Raw genomic sequence first — 18,481 nt, forward strand, 5'->3', positions numbered from 1 at the left:
TTTTCCCAGCAGGAATCAACAGTTTCTTTGCCAAAAATCCAGATTTTCTGAATCCCTGCGAAGACATACTTCAGACCAACTCTTTGTCTTTTTGTTCTGTCTAAACACAAAACATGTGACTCCTTGTAATGAATCACAATGCAAACAGCGAACTACGGGAAGTCCACTTCCCCACACGGGAACGAAAACCAAGTTCCAGGTGAAACCACAGTTTTTTAAAAATCTAGCTGAACAAACTAAAGCCACAGTCGATGGCTTTCCTCGGCACAGCGAGAGAGCACATGCGGTCTCTGCTCTTCTACACGTCCGTATCCATCTCTCCCTCCCTTGTCTTTGGGACAGCTGCCCAGACATCTTATCTGTCTGTCCTGACCGGTGTTTGGGACCATCGGGGGAGCCTAAGTGGCCCATGAAGGGGGTCTCTGGCATGTTGCCCACTCGGTAATGACAGCAAAGCTGCCAGCAGCTAGCCTAACAGATCTCTCATGTGGTGCTACAATATTGATATTGTATCAGATTGCAAAGGGCTTTGCAGCCTTTTAATGAGAGCTCAGATTGATCAAGCAGCAGTGGCTCTCCCTGCAGATCTGTCCCTGCAGATCTCACCTCCATCTGATCCGTTTCACTGGCCGAGAATGAGCAAAAAAACCCAAACCAAAATCAAACCCCTTCACGCACAGAATCCAGATACAAGAACACAGAAGCTGCACAATAAAGCAGAAAATCTAATACCGTATTTATATGGTGAACAAAAATGTCAATTTTGCAACTTTTTACAGATACTACTGATTTCATCTTTCAGTCAATGTGCAATAAAAGAGTGTCATAAATTTCTCAGCCATACTGAGAAAAAAAAAAAAGAAACAGGCATCCTTTGTTGCAGTCACTATTTCTTGTTGTTGCTAAACTGTTTTAATTACGGTAATATGGTTTTCAAGCTAAAACAAAGCACGGCTTTCTGCGGTTAGATTAATCTAATTTCTAATCAGATTTAGAAACAGTACAGTTGTGCTGCTGATTTCCATAAAATCAGCAGCACAGTTTAGCTCCTCTTCTAATCTTGCTGCAGAAAATGTGCTAACTGAATCCCTCAGAAACTATTCAAATAATAAAAAGATAACTGTGACACCACTTAATTTGGAGTATGAAACCGAATAGTGGACCAATTTAAAATCTAGTATTAGAAGAAAACAGAGCAACACAGAGCTCAGAGTTTAAACACTGGCCCACCACCAACACAAGTTCTGGCCATTTACCACATGGGGCTCTGCTCTTTTAATATTAAAAAAACTAAATCTTGTGTGACTTAAAAAGAGGGAAGTGCGATAAAAACTATTACAGAAATGCAACTATAAATGTATTTCTCCAGTGAGTAAGAACTAGAAGACAAAACAATGATTCAACATCACCCATTCACACCCTACAGGAGGCTGAAAGGTCTGGCTGCTTTAGCTCATCCCATAACTCTAAAGCTAAAAAATTACCATCTTGTTCCATGTTGATCTGTTTTGAACCGCAGCTTCTTATTTTTGGTTGTACTTTTCTGTTTCTTTTTGACACATTACAAACAGTTGGTGATTATTTAGCACTTTTTGTCATTTCACATCATTTCATTTTCACAGTTTCAAACCAGAAACTTTGTACCCACCAAGTGGGTGATTTTTATCCACTTTCACACAATTTACAGAAAATATTCTACAACTGGTTTACTGTTAGGATTAGGAAATGTGATTATATGACTCCAAACAATAATATTTACTAGCAGCAGGTCATTTAGTGTTATTTAGTTTGTTCATCTGTCATGTTTTATACCTAAACATAGAGACATGTACACGGAGAACGCAACAACGCAAAGATATAAATATACAATTTAATTAAATTAAACAAAAAACTTGAGCATTTTTATAGATATCTTCATAATTCATTCATAAAATGTTACAAATGAAAATAAAATAATATACTATGGGTTAAGTGCAAGGGCGCCAAGGCTTTTTTTTTTTACAGGTAGAAAAATGGAAGTAGAAAGAGACAAGATATCTCTTCCTACTTGAAGTGACTCGGATACATTACAGACTTCAGTTCATGGGAAGACTGCAATTAAAATTTTATCAAAAACACACAAAAAAAACCATGTTCAACAACTAAGTCCTACATCCAGGAAAAGTTTGTTGAACAAAAAGTTGCTCTTAACGTCACAAAAACTAAAACAGAGGTCATGCTTTCCTAAAAGAACAAGAGATTTTTCTTTCCTGCTTTTTTCTCCCCTGTGAGATCAGGTTGCAGAAAAAGGGATGATAAAAGCAAATGGCAAGCAAGCAGCTCATTCTAACACAAGCTGACAACCTTTCAGATGCACACCTGACAAACTCCACTCAGTCTCCAATGAGTCTGTAAGGAAAAGCAAAACGTTGGAGTTTATCCTGCAGCTTCTACGTGAAGATGTCAGCCGAGACGAGTGTCTAGTAAGTCCACCAGTACTACCAGCCAGCCTCTGTAATGGATCTTAAACTTTGCATCCCTTATCTTCCTTTTCACCTGCCTCCACAAGCTGCCATAAAAGCCACAGACTTGAGTCTTTCCTATTAGCCCTCCATTAGACTCCTGTCAGAAAGGCAGCCAGACACCCCCCACCCCTCCATCACCCGCCACTGTTGCGATGCGATCATGACCCCCTTTCAGACCTTGAAACGCCCCCCACTCCCCCGGATCTGCAGCAGGGAAGTAACAGGATGACGGTAAAAATGAAACCCTGCTCAGACTCGGAGGAGAGGACATTGTGATTGCTTGTCAGTAAAAAAGACTATTCCACGGCTGTGCAGGCAATCGGTCACACCGAGATGTGATGTGAAAACCTCAAACGCTGAATGCTGCATTACCACGGGTGGAAGGATATGAACTGTGGTCCTCTTTAAAGCGTTCCAGACGCCCGGGCGACGCCAAAATCCTGCTTGTTTTCCTTACCTCCGCTCTGTTTCGCCTCCTTAAAAATGAATAAACAGGCCTCTGATCAAGTTCATAAACCTTGTGCCGTGCCAGAGCAATTCTCCAGACATGAGTGATCGGCCCCTACCATCGCACATCTTTGACTCCTGTCCCCCCGTGCAACTTTAAACCCTCTTACTGCACCCATCCATCAGCTCAGAGGGAACATAAAGCACCAAACACACCGCAGAGATACAGCCAGCTTTTCAACCATGAAGGGATTAATGGGGACCTATATCCATTTACTGTGGATTGCAGGGAGCATGAAAGGTCAATCAGATTCATGAGAAAACGCTGTGGATGAATGTCTGCATTTAATGAACGCTGCGGAGAGCCAAGACCACTGTTACAATCTCCTGTGTGGAGCAACAAAGCAATGAAAATAAATGGGCGGCAAAGCCGATTCATGATGCTCGGCAAACGACCAGTAAATCCACAGGATAAGCAGACAGAAGAGGGAGTGTCTTCATCTCGGGGAGAAGGACGCCCCTTCGCTGCGATCATTCGGCCTCACGCCATGTTTTAAGAGACCGTTAGGACGGTAGGCCAACCGGGAGCTACTCCACCTTTCCCTCGATATGTCACTTGACGTGCGATGTCATGATATCTGATGATGTGACGATACTATTTCGTGTATGATTATATCTGATATTGATATTTTTAATTTATCGAGCTGCATTCTGCCAGCCTTCATTCTGTCATTACTGTTCTGTTCTCAGTGTAGTCGGCTTTGGTTGTTTTTAAGGTGCTCGATAAATAAACTTTGAGTTGGCTTGGGGTCAACATTAACGCATGTGCTTAATCTAAAATGTTTAATGCGTTAATATTGCATAATGCAGATTAATTGCATCACCTATTTTGACCTACAGGACACTCTCCTGCAGAGGAGATACACGGTCAGGTACTATGGAAGGCCATAAGGGGCACAAATTGCCACCTTTGCTAGAGGTATGGAAACAAAGTGGCTTAAGACTAAAATACTTAGACACAATAAGACATTTTCTTAAACTTATTTTGAAAACGTGTATTTTTACAGTTCAAGCTTACAAAGTTAAGTACAGTGATTGATCACAGCAGTAGAGTGTGATTAATCTGATTACATTTTGTAATGGATTGACAGAAATAATACATATGAGCATTGGAAATAAGTTGAGAGAGAAAAAAGGTCATTTTGAGGCAATTTAACGAATGCTTCTTTCAGACCCCCACGCCCAACTAGACCGCTCAAGTTAGATGAGAAGTTACGCAAGTGGACATAAAGGATTGTTTTCACACACGCACATTTTCGTCACAGCCCGGTGCTTCCTTACAAATAGAGAGCCGACTTCCCAGCTCGCTGACGGAAGCCGACACACAGCAGAAGAATGAGCCGCCTCCGTGTCGTCACCATAAAGCCCGGCTGAAGTGCCGAGCGGCCTCACAGTGTGTGGCGCGCAGGTTGGCACACTCACAGGGGTCTTTATTGGGGTGCCGTCCTAAGCTCCAGGCAGCGTGCCCGGTGTTGACAAAGCCTGGTATCGCCTGCTGTCAGCCCATTCTGTGTGCGCCCGGCGGAAAGAATCAATTAGGCCTAGCTCACAACAGAGCACTTTAATATTTGACTTTTAATCGGCAGGCAGTCGGCAGGACGGGATCATGAAAGCAGGGCTGGCAGAGTCCGTTTTACTGATGTGGAAAATGAGGGTCAGAAAAATGCTCCGGGGACGACGGGGGTGCATATCGCGTACCCCATTCGACGGCTGTCGAATGGGGTACGCGAAAAAAGTCCCTCGAGATGTGAAAGGAAAATAAACTTTTATCGCTCACAAGATACTAAAAGCTTTACGTAACCTGCTGCAAGGAGCAGGGAAGGGGTGTCACAAGTTTGTACAGAAAGAAGCTCTGCAGAGGACAGTGGTTTGAGAGACGAGAGCTGAGCTGAACTTTGAAGACTCGGGTGTTTAATCCCAGACTGCTGAAGGCCCTGCGTGTCAACAAAAGGATGAGGCAGAGAGAGAGAGGGAGGTGAACACTGTCCTCACAAAGAGGGGGGTTTTGAAGTGGAGATCAGTCCTCAAAGAGAATATCTTACCAAAGGCCCGTCATTTACCTGTCGGCTCCTGCCAGTGCCACAGACGAGCGATGGAAAAATCAAAGTTCAGCTCCATCGAATATTCTGTCATGAAAAGTTTCTCGGCTGAGCATATATATTCTAAAACTATCACAAAGAAGGTCGTCTGTTCATCCAAGGGGGATCTGATTAGAGCTTCACGTACTGCTGATGTTGAGGTACTAATGAGTCACAGCTGTAAGTCGCAGCAGAAGCTACGGCTTACAGCTGTTCACACAGGATGGCTCTGATCATGGCAAAATGCACCTGTAAGTTACAGGATGCCGGCAGCACTGCACTGCATCAATTAGCTAACTACAGAGTCTACTGTAAACACATGGAGGCGGATTAATGCTACACCTCCATGTGGCGTAGCATTAATCCGCCAATGTTAGAGACCTTGTAAAGACTCTAACTTTGCAAAAAAAAACAAAACAACAAAAACCTGCAGCTACAATAAAGTTTAGGGATTTTTTTGAACTTTGGTAAATGAGCATGATGCACGAGTTTGTTTCTGAGGTGATGAATCTGTTCGCCTGCAGTAAATAAAGTGTTGACAGTTACTGCAGCGGATAGCGTTTGTGTTTTATTTCCTCTGGGATCTGTAAACTCCACGATAACAGCAGCAGCAATCAGAATCTGACATATTTCTCCGCAGCTGGAGGAACGATACCCACGGAGGTGTAAAACACGAAGACCGCTTTAGAAAGACACAAGCGTTGCACAATTAAACTTTGTGATTCCATAATTTAGTTTAGGGTTAAGATAGAAAAACACCAACTGGTAGGAAGGGAGCAATCAGTACGAAGATACATCTCTGAGGAAAAAACACACAAAAGCCTCACAAAGCTATTCATGATGCTTGAACCTTTACATATTTGTCACATTATAATTACCAACTTTAATTTATGAGATTTTATGTGACAGGCCAACACAAACTAGTCCAGAGTAACAGGAAGTGACCGCCTAACATTGATGTCCTTACACTATTACACCCGCCCTGCCTAATTGCTTACATCCTCAGCCGATCAGAACACTTGCTACGGTCCAAAAGTAATATTTTCTTCTACATTTCATACATGTTCATTTCTTGTCTGACAAAACGTTAAAATATGACTTGGGCAATCATGCCATGAGGCTAATGATTTGCAAGAAGGACAATCATATTCCTTCAAATAAAACACATTGAAGTTTGTCGCTGTAATGTGACGAGTTGGGAAAAAGTTTAAGCTGCAGGAATATGTGGCTCTCTGTCTGTGACAGTGAGGAAGGAGTGGTTTCAATCAATCTGTGAGTAGGTGGTGAACAGCCTTACCTTCTTTTCTAAACAAGCTCCTTTAAATGTTCTCCTCTCCCACAGAAATCAGCCTCAGACTGCCAAGTTCTGTAAGCAAACAAAAAGTGAATGAATTCTTGGCAAGCGCGAGGCTTCAACACAGGAGCCCAAACACCTCGCATATCTTTGCCTTTCCGGCTTGTTTTCAGAAATCCTTTTAAATTAAAAAAATAAATAAAAAATGTTTCTATTCTGATTCACTCAGACTTAATCTACTCGTCCGTCTCCGCCGTAGCAGTTTTTCATAATCCTGATGCCCCTCCCATACCTTGCACTTTACACAGAGGATACTAAATCTGGTGAAGCACTCCAGAAAACACACACACACATTACAGGAGAGGACGGTATAAATACAAATGATATTCACAAAGGATAATTTCATATTTTACTCCTACTGATGCCTGAGGAAACAGGAAATAGTTCTGGGGAAGCTTTAATTAGACCTACGCCAGGAACAAGAGAGAAAAATGGTCTCTGTTTTTTAATATTTAATATTGCCATCATCTGTGTAAAAACTACCACAAGCAGACAGGTGAGTGATGTGCCTTTTTGTGTAGGATATTATTCCAGGACAATAGCAATAATGTTAAAAATGCATTCGAGGTGGTAACACCACGTAGAAGCTGGATCACTATCCAGGCAGACAATGTGAAATCCTTTTATTGCTTTTAGCTAGGTGTCAGAAGCAGCCGAGGTACAAAAGAACAAAAAAAAAAAAGCTGTTTTCTCTCAGCTTTTTCCATCAGGCTGCCATCTCACAGTATCACTGTGTCTACAAGTGCCTGTATTTGTAATCTTGTAAAGTATGAGGCCTTGTTTTTCATCGTCTGTCAGTGAAGGCACGTTGACAAGAATGAAGCCTGCGTCTCGCGCTCGTTTAGATTGGACAGGTGTCAGTGTCCGGCTCGTGAGCGTCTCGGCTGAGTCAAGTAGACGGCTCGTAACATGGCGAGGCGAGGCGCACGCATCCATGTCTGTTGCACAACGCACAGCTACGAATAGCGGAGGACTCTATAAAGCCGTGGTCGTCTCACTGCCGAAGCATGTCAACGACCCCCAGCTGTTCTCTGTTTGTGCTAAACTGGAAAACATTTGTGGACATCAGAAAGCTGGTGGTCGAGAGGTTCCCCAAACAGCATTAGCTTCTGGGCAAGGACGCCCTTTACAAACCCACAAACAGTGCTATGAAATATGTAAAGAGTCGTTCACTTTTAGAAAGTTTTTCCCTCACTTCTATTCACTGTTCTATAATTATTACCATCGTTTAGCAGAAATTATGCTACAAAAGTCTCTGATTTTAGTTGGCAATGAGTTTGGGGGAGCAGAGCAGCTTGATAAATTTGATTCCTCGAATTATTCCAGTACTTTGATTACTAAAATTCCTCGAGGAAAATTTATCTGCCTCGAAGCTTTGTAAAATTATGTTTTATTATTTAGCGCCGGGTGGTTATTTGTGTCGGGCAGCGCACTCACTGCCGCCTGTGAGTTGTTGCCATGCGCTAGCAGCATAACGACAAAGTCTCCGGGTTCGTGTCGTTTCTTGGGGAGACCAAAAAGTTTTGTTTTTTTTTAACTGCCTGACGCGACGCTTGGAGTACAACAGCTTTTCTCCTCCCGGAACTGCGCGTTGACATTTTCAAAGCGAACGGTGAGAAGAGCGCTGCCGGTGTATGTGATGGAGAGAGAGAGAGACGGAGATATTTCCAAGTATTCGATTAATCGTAAAAATAATTGAAAGAGTACTCGATATTCTTTTACAACAGCCCTAATCTTAACTTACATTTTATAACAATGATTGAAAAACGAATGTGATTTTATGACTAAAAAGTCCCCACTTTGAAAAACACTAGTCTAGACAAGGGGTGTCCACGATGTCCAGTGGCCATCTGTGATGATTTTGTCCCCCTCCCTCCCCAATAGAAGTTTAACAACGATGTAAATTTGGCCCTCCAGTAGGTCACTGATGCAGAGAGAGAAGTTTTAAATTTTATAATGGAAAAATGTTTCAAACAGAATCCTTTAGGCACCACAATGAATTTGTTTCTCTTAACCTTGGTTTCTGCATCAACTACTAACAGTGAATAGGACCATAAGTGGTCAGCAACTTTTACTCAAAAGCAGGCTTGGACACAACCTTTCATTAAACGTGACTAAAAATAATAAGAGTGACTCATACGAACAAGCTTTCAAAGCCCCAAACTGGGCAAAAACCTTTTTATGTCTTAGATTAAGAATTAGTTCTCAATTCTCAACAATCACAGTATTGCATGTTTAATTCACTAATTAACAAAAAAGAAAAAAAAGAAAGAATATTTAGTTTTGGATTTTTAATTTTCTAAAATATGTAGATAAATTTTATCTTAAAAGTTTGGACACTTCTGGATCTAGACAATGTGCCTCGTCATATGGATGCATTTGTCACACGTCGGTTATGGTTTTAACCAGACGTTATGTGAAAAACTTGAAGGCGTATGAATACTTTTGCGAGACATTTAAGTCCACCTGAAACTTTAAAAGACAAATTGAAAGGTAAATGACATTGGTATTTAAAACAAGGACACATGAGGAGCAAGTTCTTTAGTCATCATGAAGAAACAAAGCCGCAGAGACAAAATTGGTTTTGACAGCTTTTCACAAGGCCAAAAATTGACACCCACATGCTTGCTGCATTCAGCAGACGCAGCAGGCTGCAAATGACTTACTTTTCTTTTTCTCCCAATAAAATGGAAGAATGACAGATTTAATACAAATAAGCGAAGAGGTGGAGGAAGGAGGGAGGAAGGGGGGACCGGTACAGGCTGCGGGTGACAGGGCGCTGTGACGAGCGTAGCAACCGGGGGGGGGGGGGAAATGCGACACCTGGCCTTGTCCTTGATGTGAATAAGAGGATGATGCATCAAAAAGTGACAGAGCAGAAAGATGGTTATTACCCTGCCAAAGAGCAAGGGAAAATAGGGAGCAAGAGTAGAAAGGGACTATTTTTAGCAGTAGAGTAAAAATACACCAGAGCTTTACTTGATATTCCTTTTCATCAGAACATTTTGTCATTCCGATATTTTCTCCAAAACTGAATTCTGATCGCTGATTTCGGAACGACCGAATCGACTCGCTGGAATCAGCCGTGGAAGCTGATGCTCTTTTTGACTGAGATAAGTAGGAGCAGGTCCTCCGCTCAGGTCGATCCTGTTGAAAGTTTGATCAAAGGAGTAAGTAAGCAGCAGCCCGAGGCTCTGTTTTCATTCTCCGAGCCAGAGAGAAGGCCGATTGATTTCAGTGGGCTGTAACCCTTGCTTTTCCCTCTATCGATCCCTTATCTCCAGCCCTGTCTCCTCACCAATTAAGAGTTCACTAAAACGCAACTCTTAATTATTTCTTCGTCACTGCCAAAAGTCTCTGCTGTGTATACTTCTTCTGTTGTTTTTAATTCGGTACTTCTCAACCTGTGGTCGCAATCGTCACCGAACGTTAAGAACGACGTTGATCTCGTGATATTGTAGGGTGTTAAGAGAGGTGTAAGAAAAGCTCCCCTTTCTTTAAAAGATAAACTCGCCGCACACGATTTAAAAATCACAGAGCATCGCTGCAGACCCAGCTGTTTACCCTGCAGCCAGATACCTGAAGGGATCAGAACGAACTGAGATATTTTGGACGCAGAAATCGGGGATGTGTCTGAGTGTCAGGCGAGGAAGATCAAAAGATTCATTAGATGAGAATTAGATCAAACACGGCTGAAGTTGTGCGGACGCACAGAGGAGGTGTAAGAGTGAGCGTGGTCGACATGAGAGGAATAGAAATCCAGGCTGCGGAGCCAGAAAGCCAACTGACTAGGAGCGGCTTTAATTGCTGAGAACATCCACGCCCAAGGAATCTGCCTACATCGTCATCTTTTTTTTCCCAGAACCGTCGGCGTGTTATCCTCTAATCTGGCCACGTTCTGGGTGAAACTTTTATTTAAGCTCTTCACACTCAGAAATTTCAGTCCTCCCTCCACCCCACGTTTCCACCCTTATGTTTAAACTTGTAATCCCATTGCATTGGTGGAGTGAGAAAAATCCAATTTCAGATAGCTGTAGGACCATAAATAATATTAGGCACAGCGGCGGCCGCACCACCCCAAGGGAGAGACAGAACAGGCTATTGTGAAGCAAAGAGAAGATAGAACACCATTTTTGGGCAGGAAAAAAAGGAGAAAAGGGGAAAATAAAGATTTATAGAACACAAAATTTGAGTAGGCTGAGTTGGACACATCAGTGGCTAAGCAAAGTACAGGTACAGTACAGACCAAAAGTTTGGACACACCTTTAAATTCAATGAGTTTCCTTTATTTTCATGACTATTGACATTGTAGATTCACACTGAAGGCATCAAAACTATGAATAACACATGTGGAAATGTGCACTAAACAAAAAGTGAAAAACAACTGAAAATACCCCTTATATTCTAGTTTCTTCAAAGTAGCAACCTTTTTGCTGTGATTACTGCTTTGCACACACTGCATTTTCTTGATGAGCTTCAAGAGGTCGTCACCTGAAATGGTTTTCACTTCATAGGTGCCCTGTCAGGTTAATAAGTGGGATTTCTTGCCTTATAAATAGCATTGAAAATAAAGAAAACCCATTGAATTAGAAAGGTGTGTCCAAACTTTTGGTCTGTACTGTATGTTTGAGATAATTAGAGGAGAAGCAGAACCAAACGAGGAGAAGCAGCATTCGGCTTCTATGCACCACCAACCTGAAACAAACTTCCAGAAAACTGCAGCTGAAACACTGAGCTCCTTAAAATCCAGACTAAAATCCCACCTGTTCAGAGTCGGCTTTGAAGCATAATTGACTAATTTAGCAATGGCACTTGACTAAATGTAATGTTTCCATTGTTGATTGTACGTAAAACACTGAAATGCCTTGTTGCTGAAATGTGCTATACAAATAAAATTTGATTGATTGATTGATTCAACTGAAATGAAAAACTAGCTATGAGCTAGCTGTAGTACTCACGCCATGAAGGTCGTCCTCTTTAGGACTGCGACACAAACTCTTCCTCACTCTAACCAGATAAATGGCATGCAGAAAATAGGTAAAGTGTCTTCACGTAAAATACAGCACCTGTACTTGCACTGTGAGCCTGATCCAGGTGGTCCGGATGCTCTGAGCTTCTTCACCCTCTTTTTAAAACCATTCTTTCCATCTACATTAGTCCTCTGGTGGATAAGTTCTGCATAGGCCAGGGCTCCGGTCTAACTTTCTGAACTGGTTGCACTTTTACTCTTAGTTTCACCACCACCAAAATTAGGTGCATCAAAATTTTTCACCACATCTCCTTTAACATCTCACGTTTACATGTTCACTGTTTTTTAAAATCACCATGCATTAAGACACGTGTGTCAAACTCAAGAACCGTGGGCCAAATCTGGTCCGCCATAGCTTTTTGTGTGGCCCTCTAGATTCTATACTAAACACTAAGAGTGCTTAACTATTGTGTCATCAATCAAATCAGTGCAGTTTTTATCTATTTACTGCCAAATTATATCAATTAGTTCCTCCGGTTTCTTGGGAGTTATTGTGGAAATTGACTCAAAATCAACAAATTGCGCTAATAATTGGGAGCTTATTGCAGATTTTTCTCAAAAATTGACAAAAACTTTCTTACTTGTACTAAACAGCTGCCTCAGCCTTAATTTATGTCAGATTATAGTCCATGATCTACACAGCCAGTATTAAAAAATGCTAAATTTACCATCATAAATAAGCGCCAATATCTGCAAATATTTCCAAATTAGTACCACAAACACATTGATTTATATTGAAAAAAAAAAACCCCACAAAAAGAATCACAAAATCCTGGAGGAACTGAAAAGATGTTCAATAATAATATTCAATTTTAAGGATTCGTTGATGTTTTAACAGTTGGTGAACGGGTTTGATCGATACATTCTGGCACCTTTAAGAACCTTCATGATCTTAATTTGGCCCAAAACGAAAATGAGTTTGACGCCCTTGCATTAAGGCAAAATTGGCTTGTAAATGATTAGTTAATAACATAGTAAATATAGGTTTTTTGAATGAGCAGAACTGTACAAGACGGGTAACTTTCTGAAAAAGTAACCCCAACATTTCAGGAGTAAATAGTCATTATAGGTAGGGTTTATCAACTAAAGCTAAAGGATAGGTCCCGTCTTCAATCTAATAAAAACTCTGTGCAGGTAGCTGGAGATTATGGTGAAGGTGTGACTCTTTTTGCCCAAGAAAAATATCAAAATACCAGTGGAACATGCAAAAAGTTGGTAAGTAGCCAATAGAGGGGTTTGAATACTTTAACACCAATAAAACGTTTTCCACTGGGTACACTGAGTACACTTAGATACCAGACCCGTTTCCTACCTACTTCTTGATTGAACTGAAATCACTTTAAATCTTGATCTGCCAGAGTTAGGAAACGTTTTGGCCGTAACTGTATTCCATTTGTATTTCTTTATATATTGGGATGTGTTAAATAAAATCCATTCATGTCCATCAAGCTACAAGAACGTGTTTTACAGGAATGAAGTCGGCAGCTGTTTTTCGTAATGAAGTCAGGAAGGTGGATTTTAGTTTCCAGCAGACAAAGCGTTTAGAGGCATGAAGCAATCAGAGCCAGTAGGACTTTTGAAATGAACAGTCATTTATTAGCTGAGGGTGGCATATATTGAGCATTAATGTTTCTATGAGTCGAGTTTACAGATGTGAATGTCCTCTTACTAGGCAAACGTTCAGTGCGAGTTCAGATTGTTGTTGTTTTTTTTCAAACGCACTATTGAGAAATTAGGATGCATTGGTTGCAGTGAGCCCTGTCGTACTTAACCTCATGTTGAGTTGCCATGACAAGCGGCAGCATAATGAAATGGATAACGTGAAGGTTTTGGTGGCTTTCATTTTAGATTCTTCAGCCTCCCATTTTCAATTTCCATCCAGCATTCACTCTGCAGCTGTTTAACTTCCCTTTTTCCCGTTTTATCATTTTTACATTTGACCTTTTTTGAAGCCAACACAGGCCAAAAGCGCCCTTTTGAAGAGTAAATTACAGTGGAAGAAAAAAGCTATTTTGAGTTGTTTTGGGTCAGAGTCTCTTACCCTTTTCCAATGAGTCCTGCAGTCCTAGATTCATTTAATTGTGACTTTAATGGCCCACTTAGTCGACTGCTATCTGAGTGCACTCATTGATTGCTTGCCGAAATTCAGGAGAGTGGGGTGTGTCTGTTTGTTTTGCCTCACTAATGGACACCATCTCAGCATGCACCTCAGCCGAAAGCGAGCGGCAGAGCAAACACAGAGATGAAAAGAAAGAAACACTGCCAGAGAAGAAAGGAATATAAAACAGTCTAAAAAAAATAATAATCAATGAATCATATTTTTGTGTCAGCAACTCAGGAGGAGTGAAAGATGAGTACGATTCTTAAGGTAACAATCAAACCAGACCCAATAAAGCCTTGCTTATCAGACAGACAATCTGGTTTTAAACGATTCTTATAATCGTCGCTCGTAGCCATTAGTTAATTCTACAATAAATTAACCACAGCTGTAACAAAATCGCAGATAAAGCCGATTGGAGACGGCCACTGGATAGAGAACTGAATGCTGCATTTTAAGACGTAACATGGCTTTAGCAATGTTGCTGCTGTTTGATATGAGCAGTGAGAAGGGGCCTCAAGCTGCTGTCTCTCGGGATAGATAGGGCAGTGAAGCCCGCACTCTGTGGCCTGCAGGGTATAATCACATTTTCCCGTGGGGCACCTCTGCTGCACCAAATCAGCCATATAGAGGAGAGAGATTGAAATCTGATTGCACTCACGTGCAGCCATCAAATGTCCACACGTCAACAGTGAACGGTTTCACGGCGTGCACGGCGGTCTGCGTCTGGCACGAGCGCAGAGCGAAGGAACGAGCGCCCAATCAAAAGCGTCGCCTGTCATAGTTCTGTCCGACGGTTCTCGCGGAGGAGAGTCTGAGAGAGGCATTGTCGAAACGCCCTTCAGTCTCTCTTTTATTAGAGCTGACGGGAGCAGAAACACCGGTCTCAAATGCTGATCCTCTAAAGCCGCCTCATCGCAGGAAGCACTAATGGCGACTCGTATATTTTTCAGACGAAAAGGGATTCAGTTTAGTACTGCTGACTATCAAACTGCGTTAAAACGATTCAGAAGAGTCGCTGTGAGGAAGTGAATAAATAGTGCAACAATAGAGGTTTGTCTCACGAGTTAGAGATTAGTTTCTGGGGGGGGGAACTTATATATGTTGAAACATTTCATTTTCAGGGCTTCAAACAGCCTAATTTAGCATTCAAGCACCAACCACTACTCTGTGGATTTATGTTGGTTCTTAATATTTCAACATAATAATTTATTTCGAATAGGGAGCTATAGTCTGCTGCAGACAATTAAATCGAAAAGTATATTTGCAACATTGAAAATTAGGTATGTACTAATCTGATCCCAGGTACTGGCTCCAGTTCTGATTATGTTATTTTAAAATGACCCATATTTAATCCTGCTGCACTGTTTGTTTTGTTTTCCTCTTGTGCATATGGGTTCTTTCTGGGTTCTCTGGCCTTTTCCATCAGCCCAAAAGCATGCATTGTTTGTCCTTTGTGTCTCTACGTTGCCCTGAGAGGGCGCTGTCCAGGGCGTGCCTCTGCTAAAGTCACGACTGTGTACGTATTCGGATTTCAAAGTCACGGCATTGGATGTTTTCAATACTCTCTGGTTTAAAAAAAAAAGAATAAAAACATGTTTTATTTTTCCTTTGATCAGCAGTAAACAATTTGGTTTTATTATGTTCTAAAACTTTAAAAAGGGGAAGATTTAGAGCTTGTAGGATTATTTCAAAGCCAATGGGAGAAAAGATAAAATGCTACAATATAACCACTTGAAAACATTCATGATGATGTATAGAAATCTTTGAATAAGAGCGTCTCTATTCCAGCACATATATTTCAACAACCCGGTGTCCCAGCTGTACCTGAATGCAGCCTGTAAAGTTGCTTTGATTATCAACAGAGATTCTTGCATTTTAAACGACGTACGGAGTTCGGTCTGATTGGATGCTGCAGGTTTGAAGCCAGCTATTTTTTCCTCCATTATCTGTGATGTCTACATTCAACTTGACTTTGTTTCAGGTGAGTATTTCAGCTAAGTGGAGAGCCGGCTATGTACTTTACTGCTGTATGGTAATAAGGTTGTTTGTTTTAAATGTTTTCTCTTCTCTAGCTGCATGAGGAATCTTAATATTTCCATATAGCGTAGCTTAGCGATAGCTGGGAGTCCTCTGTTTTGTTTTTACTTTTTAAAGCTGCCCTCAGAACGTGGCATTTACCACATGTACCATGTACTCATGTATAAAACAACGCTGTATTTGCTTCATACACGTGCGTACGGAATCAACAAGGTTGTACCGAATATTTTTGGTGCAAAACCTTGTGCCGTTACATTCCTGCTGGATGGGTGCTGAGTGTGCCTGGTCTCTCAATAGGCCACTTGTATAGGACCAAATACAATCTAAGGCTGCGTTCACACTGCAGCCTGAAATGACCCAATTACGATCTTTTGTCAAATCTGATTTATTTATTTTTTGCAGTGGCCATTTACACTTCCAAATATACTGGAGATCACCTGTATAGACGTACAGGTGATCTCTGTATGTCTATACATACAGAGATACAGGTGATCTCCAGTGTGAATGGGCAAGCGACCTGAAAGTGTCCCGCATGCGCAGTAGAGGGCGCAGTAATGTCACACATGGAGAGCCTGCTCAGTGTTTTGCTAACCACCATAAAAAGAAGTGCTGAGTGTTTGCGGAAGTAAACATGAATGCTAACGGTGGAGCATCTTATGATTCTGAAGTTGTTGTCCGACCGGAGCAGCATATTAACATATTAATCCTCATTATAGTCCGCCATGGTTGTTGTTTTTCTTCCCGCTTGCGCGTATCAGGACTCAGAATAGGGACGTTTGTAGAGTATCAGTGACGTTCATGTCGGATTAATGCGACATGGACGTTAGGTCAAATCTGAATCTGATACGTATCGGATATCCAAGCGTCCTGGTTCGCATTCGAAAAGAATCCGACCTGCGTTGTTCAGACTGTCATGAACAGATCAGATACAAGTCGCATTACGTCAAAAAAAAAACAAAAACGAAATTGGGTCACTTCCAGCTGCAGTGTGGACACAGCCTAAGTCACACGATGTGCAAACGATGGAGGAAGTCTTTGTTGGGTCTGCGGTCAAACTCACCAACAGGTCATATCAAAACAGAGTTAACATGTTGACATTAGCTGCTTAGATTAGATTAGATTTATTGTCACTGCACAGTAAGCAGTAAAACAAGATTAATAACACAGATCTGCTCAGGGCTTTTATAAACAAACAGTGAGTTGTCTTCTGTAATTGGCTGAATTGGCATTCTAGCAGCCTGTCTTAGCATGGAAACATGTCAACGGGACTGATATCTCTAATAAAGAAATTATAACACTATGGTCCTACACCTGTAAGTTACTAAGTTTAAAAGCAAATAGTTGCCCTTGATGATATCAACTTTAATGAAGAATCAAATTTTGATTCAGATTAGCATGAATAGCAGAAAATCCCGATCAGCACATCCCTGTAAAACAGAGTTGAGAATGACGTACAATCTCAAATCACTGTTTAGATGTTGTGGGATAGAAAATAAGCAATGTAGATGAAAAGTCTGAAAAGAACCAACAGAGTCTAATGGGGATGCTAGATTTAGGCCTCTTAATGTGACCCTATTTAAACCATTATCTGACCACAAAAGGCTACAGTGGTGGTAAAACGAGCAGACATTAGAGCTGCCCAGACGTCCTGCAGTGTCACCTTGACTGCTGATATCTGCCACAACACCGCCCTCCGGCTAGGGGAGGAGGTCCGGCTGACAACAGGTCCGTCAGTAGCGCTACGAGGGGTGGAGATCGGAGAAACGCGTTCCTCTGCCTTCGACAGCAGCTACGGCGTGCAGCATTAGCATACAATCCATATTCATGTGTGTTTCCCTTTGACTGCGTCAAGCAGCTCCTCTAGCACATTTTCAGCCAATTTTGCAATCAGCATGTCGAGCATTTTCTCCAGGAGTCCCGCGGGCCTCTTGTGTATTCTCAACATGGCCGCCGCAGGGGGAAGAAAAAAAATAAATACATCAACAGGTCTCAAGGTCATTACCTCCTCTTTTTTTGTCTGCGTGTTGGCATGTGTGAGGGGTTTGAGTCTTTTAAAAAACGGTGAGGGAACAATAAAATGGAGAAAATGGCCGATGGTGGTTCAAGTGTTGTGCGTGAGCGTCATTTTAAGCAGCGTGAGAGCATTAGATGCGTGTGTGCAACTAATTTAGTGCAAGTCGGTGGTTGTGGTTTTATTTCTTTTCCCACAACATTGGCAAGGGTAACCAAGCAATTATGCCTGGGAGTGTGTGTCTGTGTGTGAGCATAAACGTGTCCATCTGGACGCAGAGTGCGGCATGCAGTTCCGACATGCCTTGCAGGTAGAGTAAGCCAGAGCATCCTCCTTCGGTCCACTGACATTTAGGTGAGAAAAGAGGCCAGTTGATGTGGGGTTACAGCTTCCATGAGTGTGTAGGAATAAATAATGAATGCTTATGGAAGAGATCCCTGAAGATTCATTTCTTTCTATCCATTCGTCCATCTCTGCATTCGTTCATCCACCCACCAGGAGCACCAAAGACAGCATTCACTGGCGTTCAGAAGCTTCTGTCATAAATATTTCAGCCATCAGGTCAGCAATCACACCCTCCTCCCCTCGGCTGCTCTTAACCACCACCGCTTGGTGATGACACAGCCTTTTGACCCATAAAGCTATTGACAAAACACTGATAGTGAGTACATTCACTGAGACCAGTTGTCGGTAGGACGCCAGGCAGCGGCAGCTGTTGAAATGGCGACTCTTGAATGAATGCCTAATTGGCTTCCAGAAAAAAAGAAAAAAGGTTGCCACAAGTTAAATAATTCCACACAGACCTGCACCAAACTTTAAAAGTGCTAGCATTTTCACTTTTGTTGTTTTTTGCTCCAGAA

General features: G+C 41.8%; 1 protein-coding gene across 5 annotated transcripts in view; it reads right to left on the reverse strand.

Annotated features, from left to right (window-relative positions):
• sulf2a (sulfatase 2a) overlaps positions 1–18,481 on the reverse strand; it is a 68,492-nt gene that overhangs the window by 35,363 nt on the left and 14,648 nt on the right. For 4 of the 5 annotated variants that reach the window (XM_028003466.1, XM_028003463.1, XM_028003464.1 and 1 more), the window contains one exon: positions 6,387–6,455. The exons of the other annotated variant lie outside the window; for it this stretch is intronic. The gene's annotated coding sequence lies outside the window, so the exon portion shown is untranslated. The remainder of the gene's footprint in view (positions 1–6,386; positions 6,456–18,481) is intronic. 5 annotated transcript variants of the gene reach the window in all.

The sequence above is a fragment of the Xiphophorus couchianus genome, chromosome 20 (genome assembly GCF_001444195.1).
Source record: "Xiphophorus couchianus chromosome 20, X_couchianus-1.0, whole genome shotgun sequence".
NCBI classification, from domain to species: domain Eukaryota; kingdom Metazoa; phylum Chordata; class Actinopteri; order Cyprinodontiformes; family Poeciliidae; genus Xiphophorus; species Xiphophorus couchianus.